The following is a 12,815-nucleotide window of genomic DNA, read 5'->3' on the forward strand; positions in this document are numbered from 1 at the left end:
AAGCAATGATCAATCAACTAAAAATAAATAACTGTCAAAAAAAAAGTGAAATGAACAGAAACACAAACTTTGCAACTAACACCGTAATTCAATTTAAAAAACTATACAATTTTAGAGAACAACAGAAGATCTACATGACCTTTGGTCTGGTGATGAGTTATAACACACAACAAAAAATCCAACTTACCAAATTAGGAATATAAATTATTTAAAACATTGACTTTTACAATTTTATACATTTACTCTGAGAAGGACCTTATTCAAGAGAACTAAAAGACAAACTGTTAAATGAACCACTGACCACCCACCCTTGCCAGGCAACAGAGAAGAGAAAACACTTGCAGGAGTCATCTTACAACAGGAGGTCCTAGTAAGGAAAAAGGAACTAACAAGCTACCACCAACCAGGACTCTGGAGAGGTCAAAAAGAGATGGGAGACTGCAGCCCAGAGGTCCTACCAACTTTCCAGGACCCTCCTCGCTGGAATCCATCTCGGCTGAGTGATGTGTGTGCCCCCAGGAAGGACCCTGATTCAGAATGACTGGCAAGAGACAAACCAGAAACTAACCCAATGACCATAAACCCTGAGATGGTGAGCCACGTGGCAGAGCAGTTCTCTCCGTTTCCCTCACCCTCCTGCCTTCCGCCCCGACAGCCCTTCCCAATGAAGTCTCTCGCTTGGACAGCACTCCTCTCCTCAAACAATTTGTTTCCAAATGTCAGACAAGAATCCACTCTCGAGCCCTGGAAGGGATCCTCCTTACTTCATCACAACCACAATCCAGGAGAAAATATCATCCAAATGCTACCTTGTAGAGAAGGCAGTGGCACCCCCTCTAGTATTCTGGCCTCAGAAATCCCAGGGACAGAGACGCTTGGTGGGCTACAGTCCAACAGCAGGGCACTTCTGAGGGGAGGAAACAGTCCCAGGGAAGCTGAGGCGCTTGCCAAAGGCCCCAGAGCTTTGGATGGCACAGCCAGAACTGTGGCTGAGGACTCCCAGTGGCCAGGCCTCTTGATCCTGGCCTCTCTCACCAGGTACATGTGTGGAAAACTAGAATCAAAAATATGCCTGAGGGCTTCCCTGGTGACTCCGTGGTAAAGAATCCGCTTGCCAGTGCTGGAGATGCAGGTGTGATCCTTGCTATGGGAAGATCCCACATGCTATGGAGCCTGTGTGCCACAACTGCTGAGCCTGTGGTCTAGATCCTGGAAGACACAATGCCAAGCTCACATACTGCAACCACTGAAGCCCGTGAGCCTGTGCCCCACAAGAGGAGCCACTGCAGTGAGAAGCCTGCACACCACTAGTTATGGCCCACGCTCACCCAAACTAGGGAAAAGCCCACACACAAAGACCCAACACAGCCAAAAATAAATACAAGTGTTTCCCTTAAAAATGCATATCTGACAAAGAATCTCTACTCAAATTGTCCAAGAACACTAGAGCAAACAAGCCCATTCATAATTGGTAAAGATTGAAATAGACACCTGGCCACGGAGGGTATACTGATAGTAAACTATCCTACAGAAACATACTCAAGATACTGGTGGGATGCATGCACAGCCCCCTTTGTAAGACAGTATGACAGTTTTTTTCAGTAACCACATGGGACAAGCACTGAATTCTATACATGACAAGTGGTGGAAGCCAGGTATCTTATCATTGGAATGGGAAGTTATGGAGAAACAAAAGGAAAGGTTCCAAGATCCATGGAGACATCATCACAAATTACCTTTAACTGAATATGTTCAAAGGTAAGCTGGAATACATGTATATATTTCTGAATATTGTCAGCTGAGCATATTTAGCTCCTACATGTATATTTTGCATATCATTCTCTAATGAAAGGGAACAGAAAATGTCGCCGGTGGTCTGGTGGTAAAGGATCTGCCTACCAATGCTGGGAACACGGGTTCAATCCCTGGTGCTAGAAGATTCCACATGCCCAGGGGCAACTAAGCCCCCATACAACTACTGAAGTACTTACATGCTCCAGAGCTCAAAGTTCTGCAACCAGAGAAACTGGTGCAAGGAGAATCCATGGCACGGCCACTAGAGGGCAGCGTCTGCTCACTACAACTAGACGTCTAGCAACGAAGACCCAGCATAGTCAAAAATAATTCAATGTTAAAAAAAAATAAAAGGACAGATGTTCTTTGAATTAATGACTGAGATTAGGGGTGAGGCAGTACATATATGAGACAGGATAATCTTAAAGTATGAGAAAGTAAAGAAATTAAAGACAACTATCAAGCTGTCCAAACTGATAAAAATGAATGATTACACAGTTTTATCTGTATACATTAGCAAATAATAATCTGAAAAGGAATTAAAAAAAAACAATTCCCTTTTAATAATGTCAACATTAATAAAATACTTTGCCATGGATGTAATGAGGATGACAAGACTGGCACACTGGAAATTATACACAATTGCTGAAAAAATATCCTGAATACATGTACAGATATCCCATAGCGATGGAAAGACTTAAGATGGCAATACCATGGAATGCATCTTCAATCTGAAATGAAGATCCAATATGACTTGATCACTCAGAGCTTTTGTGTCATAAGGTTTTCTTAAAGTATAAAAGAGACAGAGAAAGCTGCTGATATAGACTTCAGATGGGTGCAGTAAGAATACCCCCTGCTGGTCTTTAGCCAGATATTATACAGCCACTGCTAAGTCACTTGAGTCGTGTCCGACTCTGTGCGACCCCATAGACGGCAGCCCACTAGGCTTCCCGTCCCTGGGATTCTCCAGGCAAGAACACTGGACTGGGTTACCATTTCCTTCTCCAATGCATGAAAGTGAAAAATGAAAGTGAAGTCGCTCAGTCATGTCCGACACTAGCGACCCCATGGACCAGCCTACCAGGCTCCTCTGTCCTTGGGATTTTCTAGGCAAAAGTACTGGAGTGGGGTGCCATTGCCTTCTCCAATACAGCCACTAGCAGTCTGCTAAGGAAAGAAAGGCAATGTCTCAGAGAATGGCACCACGCCCCTCACCCACAACATGCATTGAGATAACACTGGTAGCAGGTGAGTCATCCTGGGCCATAAAATGATTGACATGAATCTTGAAGAAAGGCAGATTTCCAGGCAAATATATCGTTTCATTAACATAGATTAGGAGAACAAGGTATGAGTAAGACATACTGGTTTGTCAAGTCAGTTCTGAGCCTTTAGGGGGAACCGACCTGAAGACAGAGTCTAGCAGAAATACGTAGTATATTAACATAGCTTAAGACAAGCATTTCCTTACGAAAAAATGCATTGCTTAGCTCAAGTTTTGAGAAAAGTTAAGTTCAGGTGGAGCCATGAATCGTCACAGCAACACAGAATTTTCAGAGAAACATCCTTTTAAATTTGTATGGAGAAGGGGAAAAAATGTAACACTAGTTTGTTTCCTCCGGCTGCTTAAGAGACATAGAAAAAAACATCTGACACTTGCAGCCTATTCCCTCTGTCTGGAGACCCCCAGCCTTCCTGCCTATTACCCTCTCAGGGCCTTTAGGAAGCAATACACAAGCTGAAAATAGCATACACGTGGAATGACAAGGGACTCCAAAGAGCCAGAACCATCATGTGAGTCTGCAGTTTTAAGGTCCTCTGGTATGCTGTGCTAAGTCTCTTTAGTCACATCTAACTGTCAGAGCCTGCCAGGCTCCTCTGTCCATGGGAATTTTCCAGGCAAGAATACTGGAGTGGGTTTCCCTGCCCTCCTTCAGGGAATCTTCCCAACCCAGGGATCGGATTCCTGCATTGGCAGGGAGGTTCTTTACCACTAGCACCACCTGGGGCAAAAGTGCCTAAACGGAGATCAGGGAAACCCAGTTAGGAGAAGGGACTCAGAGGAAAGGAAGTGAGGGAAGGAGACTCTTAGTCACACTCAGAGAAACCCGGTAGGTAGTTCTGCAGGTTGAAGAGGGGAGGAAGCAAGCTGGAGCTGTGTAAAAGATGAAAGAGAGAATTAAAGCAGGGGCCCCCAACCTCGAGGATCTAATGCCTGATGATCTGAGGTGGGTTTGATGAAATCATACTAGAAATAAGTGTTTGGTCACTCAGCGGTGTCCAACCCTTTGTAGCCCACCAGGCTCCTCAGTCCATTGAATTCTTCAGGCAAGAATACTGGAGTGGGATGTCATTTCCTTCAGGAGATCTTCCCGACCCAGGGACTGAACCCACGTCTCCTGCACTGCGGGCAGACTCTACCAACGGAGCCAACAGGGGGAAAAAAATAGAAAAAGAGTGCACAATAAATGGACTGCACTTGAAACATCCCAAAACCTTCCCCCACCCCTGTCTGTCAAAAAATTGTCTTCCAAAAAACCTCCCGAGGTCAAGGAAGGAACTTCAAGTGTACTTGACTGTCCCAGGTTGCTGGCTTAGGGAGATGCTGAAGCAGGGATGCCCCAAGGGGTAGAACCTCCCTTGCGTGGGGTCCTCAACAGACCTCCGATAGCCTTGGTAATGAAGGGAGAGATTTGTTTCATTTTTTTTTTAATATCCTTGTGGGATAAACTTAAAACTTAGAAATTCTCTTACAGTCTTCCTAATAAAATGTTTTATTTCTTTACTGATATGTGAAGTACCAACTGTGACAATCACTGTTCTAATATACCTCATAGTGTTGCTGACACTATTGGTATAATTATGTGAAACTGAACTTATTCAATAAAAATGATGAAGCATCTGCCCTGTGCCCAGCACTTTCCAAGGATTGGAGAGTACAATGAAAGTACTCCATAAGATGCACAGCTGGTAGGCACATTCTTTAAAAAATACTTTTACATTTCCACCAATAGTTTATTCTCAATGTCAGCACTTGCCAATTAATGACCATACTGGGTGGGAAGCTCATTAAAAACTCAGGAGCCAGGGTTCCTGGAAGGATATCCCATTCTCTCTTGGACAGTCCTCCACCCTCTCTGGCTCTCAGTTTCCTCATCTGCAAAATCATGGACAACTGACTATAATTCATCCCTGGAACCCAAGTCTATTGAGGGGGAGGGGGAAATATTACTCCAAGGCCTGTATGAGAGACCAGATTGAAAGAAAATATGTCATTGCTGGGTTTTAGTCAGACAGATACAATGAAGGAAGGAGCCCCTGGCCCTGCAGGATTTGCCTAGGGGTCTAGTCTGGGAAATTCTTACACATCAGGAGATGGATCCAAGCTGGATTTCCACCAACAAGAACATCCATACAAAGGACAAGCCTGCATAGCTCTGTGCCCATCAGCCACAGGAAGAGACTGCCTCCAGACAGTCAGCAGTATTTATAAGTGACCTCCTAAGGCCTTCACCAAACTACAGGGGCACTTCTTGGTTTTCTGTTTCCCTCACTTTTCTGACTCTCTTCTTAAAAAAAACACACATTTCTTCATAGAATGCCACAGTGGAAGGAAAATAGGCCTTCAATTTTTAGACCTCAATTTGCAAAGAATTTGGAGCTTGTTTTTTTTTTTTTTTTAATTAAAGCACCACATAATTTAAAAATTTTACACATTCTAATTATTCAGTTCCCAAACCCCAAACTTATTGCACAGGGTCATCATGGAAAGGCCCCCTCTCAGAAGGACAGCCACAGATTCCACCATGAAAGGGCAGCAAGGTGCCCTCCTCCCTTCTTTTTCTGCCTGGGTGGCCACCAGATGTTTAAATCCATCCACCCTACTAAATATCTAGGATGAAACTGGTGGACCCTTCCCTTTCCCATTCCAGCAGGTGGTCAAGGGCCCACTGGGCTGCAAAGTGGCAGAAGCAGGGCTGGGCCAGCCAGCCAGAGTAAGGGTTATGAAGTCCCCGCAGGTGAAATCACCAGGAAGGATAAATCCCTTGGACTTCCAGCAGGCACTAGGCTGCTTTGGAAAACCCACACGGGTCTGAGCTTTATGCGAAGGGGTAAAGCAGTAAAGGCCTTGACCCCAAAGGTGAGGCCTTTCCGCGACTGCCAGGTTAGGGGGCTCCGAGACTGTGCCAATAGAGAGGGTGGAATAGGTAGTTCCCTGCTCCACGGAATCCCAGTTCCCTTACCTGTGGTCCACACCCCTCCACTCCGCTCACTGGATGCTGATCCCTGGGGACCCAGGAGTGCACAAAATGGGCCTTCCCAGACACAATGGTGACCCCTGAGAGCACAACTGTGACCCCCTGCCCCAGACGGCTCCCAGTGCCCCCCCACCCCACCCCAACACCTGCTCCCGGTGCACCCCGCCCCCACGCCCACTTCCAGGAGAGGCACGTGGGCCTCGCTACTGCCCCAGGTGAAACACAAGGACAAGCAAATCCCCACAGAGACAATCCAAGATTTTTATCAGCTGATCTGTCTATGATTCAGGGATAAAACTATGACTACAGAAAGGAAAGATGACCTGACCTAGGACCGCCATGATATTCTATAGAACCAGACAAAATTGGTTACAAGGAAACTTCTTTTTTTCTTGGAAACCGTAAAGTTGGTTCTTTTGCATATTCAATTAAAAACAATTAGCTTGTTACAAAGGCCTGCCTAGGGCAACGCTTGAAGTTAATCCTTGCCACAGAATTCAACAACTTCCCTGCTGGCTCAGATGGTAAAGTCTCTGCCTATAATGCGGGAGACCTGGGTCCAATCCCTGGGTCGGGAAGATCTCCTGGAGATGGGAATGGCAACCCACTCTAGTATTTTTGCCACCACCCGCCTCCCCCCACCCTCGCCCCCCACCCCAAAAAAGCGGCTCAAAGAAATTTTTTAAATCTCAGGTGGAAAACTAGAAGATCCCTTGTCTGTCTGTCTGGATTTATGTATGTCTCAGTGTGAGTCTTCTGTTTTTTGATAATATTGCTCAAGTTCTGAGTTCTTATTTAAATGGTCTCAAGAAAAGGAAGCTCTTACAAATCAAACAGTTGGAAATATAAGAAAACATTGACCTATATGAATTTCAGATTCACATAACTGGGAATAGTCAATATTAAATATCTAGTATTTTTTTTGCTACTCTACTATAGACATATCTAAGAGTCATTAACATTAAGCACAAAATTTTCATAGTGCCTAGGTTTAGTGTAAGTTAAAAATTGCTATATTGTTGTATCTGTCACAAGCTTGTCAACAAGAAAATACTTCTAAACAACAACAAAAAAACTAAAAAATGTAAATATGATATGAACTTTTAGATAAAATATTAACAATAATTATACTCTAAAATTTATATTTTTATAAATATATTATTATTATATTCTAAATTTTTTTCTCAACATTGAAACTTTGGTATCTAACACAGCAGCTGCCTCATGGCAGTCACTCAAGAGTCACTTGCTAAAGACTGGACTCAACAATTCCACAAAATGAAGTGTGTACTGATATAATGTCATACATGTCCACACTCCATGTAATATCCATGGACTGGAAACAGTGTAACTACCTATCAACAGGGAACTTGATTAAATACACAGTAAGGCATTAATACAATGGAATATGACACAGCTGTTTAAACCATCGTACATGTCTAGATATAGAAACTTACATGTCTACTTACATGTACCCACTTGTGAACAAAGAAGGGCACAACCACGTGTGCACATTGCAGTGCCACTGGTACCAAAAGTGTGTGTTAGTCACACAGTCGTGTCAACTCTTTGTGACCCCATGGACTGAAGCCCATCAGGCTCCTCTGTCCATGGGATTCTCCAGGCAGGAATATAGGAGTTGGCTGCCATGCCCTTAAAGAAGACAGTGAATCTTGACTGAACTGTTTGTTGGGCGAGAATACTCATTGGAAGCTTACAAGAAACTATTAACAGTGGTTATTTGGAGGGTAGGTGGGAACTGGGTGGATGGGTGTCAGAGGTGAGAGAAAAAAACTCTACTGACTACCATTTTACACTTTCAGATTTGGGAATCCACATGAACATGATTTATAACTCAGTACATGAATTTTTAAGTGCTCTGTGGCCAGAACACAGTAAATTCTGTTGAATGAATTACAACACACATAAGAGCTTCCCCATCATTTGTTCCCCTCTCCACCACCTACCCTGTCACCATTGCTCCCACTGCCACTGCCCTGGGAAGATACAGGAAGCTTTTTAAAAGTTTCATCATCTTTAAGTTTTAAAACCATACTTTCTAACTATCCATTTATAGTCATAAACCCCTCCATCACTCTTTACAACTGACAAAGTGCTTTCAAACCTATGATCTAACTGGGTCCTTAGGACAACCTGAGACAGTTTATATGTTTTGAAAGTGAAAGTCGCTCAGTGGTGTCCGACTCTTTGTGACACCATGGACTATAGAGTTCATGGAATTCTCCAGGCCAGGATACTGGAGAGGATAGCCTTTCCCTTCTCCAGGGGATTTGCCAACCCAAGGATCGAACCCAGGTCTCTTGCACTGCAGGGGGATTCTTTACTAGTTGAGCCACAAGGGAAGCCCAAGAATACTGGAGTGGGTAGCCTATCCCTTCTCCAGCAGATCTTCCTGACCCAGGAATCAAACTGGGGTCTCCTGCATTGCAGGCAGATTTTTTACCAACTGAGCTATCAGGGAAGGAGAAAACTGAAGTTTTGGGAAATTAAGGGTTCTGCCTGAGGTCATGCCTCTGAAAATGGCACAGCCAATCCTGATTGCCTGATGAGGATGGCACCTCCCTCGCCATCCTTCCCAACTCTAAAAAGGGGAAAAAGAAAGATGACAGGAGGTCTTCCACAGATTTTATGTCAGTCCCATGACACTTTAGGTTGGATTGATGTATGTGTGGGTCAGTCTGGGTCATGGTCCCGGGGGACAGGACTTGCTGAGAGAGGAAAACAGCCAACTTTTGTTTTGATTGTTACACTCACCCAGCAGGGAAGGAAAAAAGGAAAAGAAAATGTTCTTGGCTGGCGTGGAGAGAACCCTGCCAGAAAATGGGATGGATGCTCTAACTTGCCAAAGACATCCCCAGAGGCCACATTAACAACATGATACTGAACCAGAGAGATGCTGAACAGTTAGGAGTGCTGCTGATTCCCTGGCAACTTTTGAAAGCAAGCATATGTTTCCACTGACTGAAGCAAGGGGCGGGTGGGTGGGGGGAGGGGGGAGTGGTGGGATGTCTAAGGATGGAATTAGAGAATGGGAGGATTTGACTGCTGAGGACGGAGTTGCAGGTTGTCCTGGGTATGTATCACAGAAAGTTTCCCTACATCAGCTTTTCCTCTGGTTCAATTTCTTAACCTCCAGATTGATCCTAGAGTCCCAGATTCATGTGATGCTGCAAGAGAATGAGAAGGAGGAGATGCACCCTTCACAACCATGATCTAAACACACTGTTCAAGATGACTGGGGACTTAGAGAAGAGCAGCAGCAACAGTGGAAATGATGAGAATTCATCAGTGGGCCCCCTAAATTCATCATCATCTAAGACACAGCATGCGATATAGGGAAATTGTGTTATGTGCACTGTCCAGAGCCATTCATAATGGTCTCAGAACAAATGAAGGATTCACATGTTCCCATTAACAAGAGTCTAACTGGAATAAAAAGGTGACCCAAACAACCTCCTCTGACCCCATCTAAGATGGAAGACCCATCACCTTAGGAAAAACAGAGTGTTTGTGTTGTAACATGATTTATTTACCCTGCATAGGAGAGAAAGCAGGATACTCATCTTCACACAGAAAAAGCAGAGAGGACTTCCCTGGTGGCACAGTGGATAGGAATCCATCTGCCAGAGCAGGGACATTGTTTCAATCCCTCGTCCAGGAAGATTCCACAAGCTGCAGATCAACTAGGCCCGTGTGCCAAAACTAGTGAGCCCACAACCCACAACTACTGAAGCCCATGTGCTCAGAGCCTGTGCTCTGCGACGAGGGAAGCTACTGCAATAAGAAGCCTGTGCACTGCAACAAAGAGTAGCCCTTGCTTGCCATAACTAGAAAAAACCCCTCATGGCATCAAAGATCCAGCACAACTGAACATAAGCTTTGTTTGTTTGTTTGTTTGCTTTTAAGGCAGATAATTTTAGTTTTAGTTTTTTTTTTTCAAGAAAGGAACAAGTAACTGTCCATAACTCTTCATCTAATTCTGACACCTTCAATTCACAACAATTTTAATCACTGCAGAGAAAGTAAAAATTTCTCAAGGAATATCATAAAATATAAATGCTAGCACCTTAGTTTTATTTTAAACCTAAATTCTCAAATGAACTAGCTAATTTAACTCAGCTCTGATGTGGTACCTTTCAAAGTGGGCAGAAGGAGCCAACATGTGATACGTACAAAGTCCATCAACACCTCAATTTGGCTCTGCAGCAGCTCAGCAACCTGGAACAATTAATTCTCTTCTCCAAAAGCTTCTGACTCAGTGCAAACACACATACCCACCCTCTGTTATCTAAGAAACCAGGATGATGAAAGGGAAAAGGAATTCTCCCCAAGATCAACATCTGACCACCCAAAATAGGACTGCCTTCACATTAAATCAATTTTCCACAGTCCCATTGTTCTATTTGTTTCAAATGATGGAAAATCTAATTGCAGTAAATGTTAATAGCTTTATTCTGTGACCACAGGGCTAATCACCTATATTTCTAAAGAGTTTGGGGCTCAGCTGTGAGGAATTTTTGGATCAATATCTGATCTCTTGACATCAATGTACTATTACCAAGGATTTAGGACATGAAGCAAAAATCCAACAAAATGGAGAACCACAGGACCAAGACTAAAAAGATTTAATTTGAACATGCTATGGTCTGACCTAGGCTGGGGATCTCAGGCTTATACTTGGTGGGTCCAGTTCAATGTGGAATGGGTGCTGGCACAGATTAAGAGTTGGGTAGGAAAGAAAAAAAAAAAAAAAGAGTGTGGCAGAGGGAAAGAAAGGTGCTTAGATCCATGTGGGGAGTGAAATATATGACAAGCACTCAGAAAATTTTGGCAAATCTTGAAGAGGGGTCAGGGAGTTGAGAACTGTAAGTAGGGCAGGCCTAAGGAAGGAACCCTGGGTAATGTATGGAAAGGAAGAATCAACACTTTTCCTCAGTCAGATGTACTTGCCCACGATGAGAACAGTTGCTATGCAAAGAACATGAAGAAAGCCTCCAGGTGCCATGGAGGCCTGGGCAGGAGGTTTGGAAGAACAAGGCCACTCCCCTAGGCCCACCCACCAGACAAGAGAAAGACAGCGCCCCCACCCAGGGCACCACAGATGGGGGAAAGAAGGAAACCACCTAATACATGCACATTGCTTCATTAACCCACATCAGAACTGTCTCCTGTGGTCTGTCACATGGTCCTATAAACACCTTGGTGGGAGACTGGGAGCGATGGGCCATGGCCTCCCTGCTCCCCTGGCTCAGTTGCAACAATGCCACTGCACAGAGAAAGCGATAGTCCTCGAAATATCCCCACAACTCAGGCATCTGCCTCAGACTGAAAGATGCCTTTTCTATCATCATGCCCAGAGTGATTTGGATCCTTCTGTTCCATGGGAACTAGATCCTGCCACTAAGGGTTTGCATGCTGCAACTGAAGATCCTGCATGCTGCAAGGAAGACTGAAGATCCCACATGCCACAACCAAGACCCAGCAGGGCCAAGTGAAAACATACATAAGTATTTGAAATCAACAACAGAAGTAGTCATAACAGTTCAGTGTATTGAGTGCTTACTCTCAAACACCTCACTAAAGGCTTTTCCTATTGACATTCCCTACATAGTTAAATCATGTCACATCCACCCTAAGATACAGATGTTACAATGGCTTCCAATTTACAGAAGAGGAAACTGAGGCACAGCATGCCAACCTTCAGATCATCTTGTCCCCTCACTCTGGGGACAAGAAGGTTCCTCACTCTGAGGAACCTCATGCCACACAGTACAGCTTGAGGGCTCCAGAGTTTATGAGCAGCACTTGTCAGCTTCTGGGAGAGCTGTGGAGAGGGTGAAAAATACTTCTTGATCTGGACTTTGGAAGAGGACTCTTGACTCCCTTGCTCACAACATTCATATGAGTCATAGCTATCTTGTTATTTTTCTGTAGCACAGGGTATAGCCATTTCTTACCCTAGTGTCTTCTTGGACCTCCCAGTCACTGGAGAAAGTTGCCAGCTGCTGTCCTTGTGAACAGTTTGAAAGCTGGAAAAGGCTAGGAAACATCCTTCTGTTCTCTTGAGTGTCTGGAAAGATGGCATCTTGGAAATTGACTCCATGAGGCAAGAGGTTATAGTTCTCATCCATCCTAATGGAAAAAAAGGAGGCAAGAGCTGTAGACTGGACACCCATGGGGTGTACCATCTTGAATCGAGAGTCAACAGAAGACTGTGACAGTGTTGCCAGTTATACAACGTCTTTTTTATTTTTTAAGTAGAGTTTAATTACAATATTGTGCTAATTTCTGCTGTAAAGTGACTCAGTTATACATATACATACATTTTTTAAATATTTTTTCCATTATGGTTTATCCCAGGAGATTGGATATGGTTCCCTCTGCTAAGGTAGGACCTTGTTGTTTATTCCAAATGTAACATCTGCCATTTGCATCTGCCAATCCCAAACACCCAGTCCATCCATCTTCCTCCCTCCATTGCCCTTGGCAACCACAAGTTAATTCTCTGAATCCATGAGTCTGTTTCTGTTTTGTAAATAGGTTCATTCATGTCATATTTTACATTCCACATATAAGTGATATAATATGGTATTTATTATTCTCTTTGTGACTTACTCCGCTTAGTATAACTATCTCTATTTCTGTCCATGTTGCTGCAAATGGCATTCTTTCTTTCTTGTTATGGCTGAGTAATATTCATATATATGTACCACATTTTCTTTAATCATTCAACTATCA

The 12,815-nt window shown here is 43.8% G+C and overlaps 1 pseudogene; it reads right to left on the reverse strand.

The window, feature by feature from the left end:
• LOC129657477 (coiled-coil domain-containing protein 3-like) overlaps positions 1 to 12,815 on the reverse strand; it is a 63,195-nt pseudogene that overhangs the window by 47,115 nt on the left and 3,265 nt on the right.

The sequence above is a fragment of the Bubalus kerabau genome, chromosome 1 (assembly GCF_029407905.1).
Source record: "Bubalus kerabau isolate K-KA32 ecotype Philippines breed swamp buffalo chromosome 1, PCC_UOA_SB_1v2, whole genome shotgun sequence".
Lineage (NCBI taxonomy): Eukaryota > Metazoa > Chordata > Mammalia > Artiodactyla > Bovidae > Bubalus > Bubalus kerabau.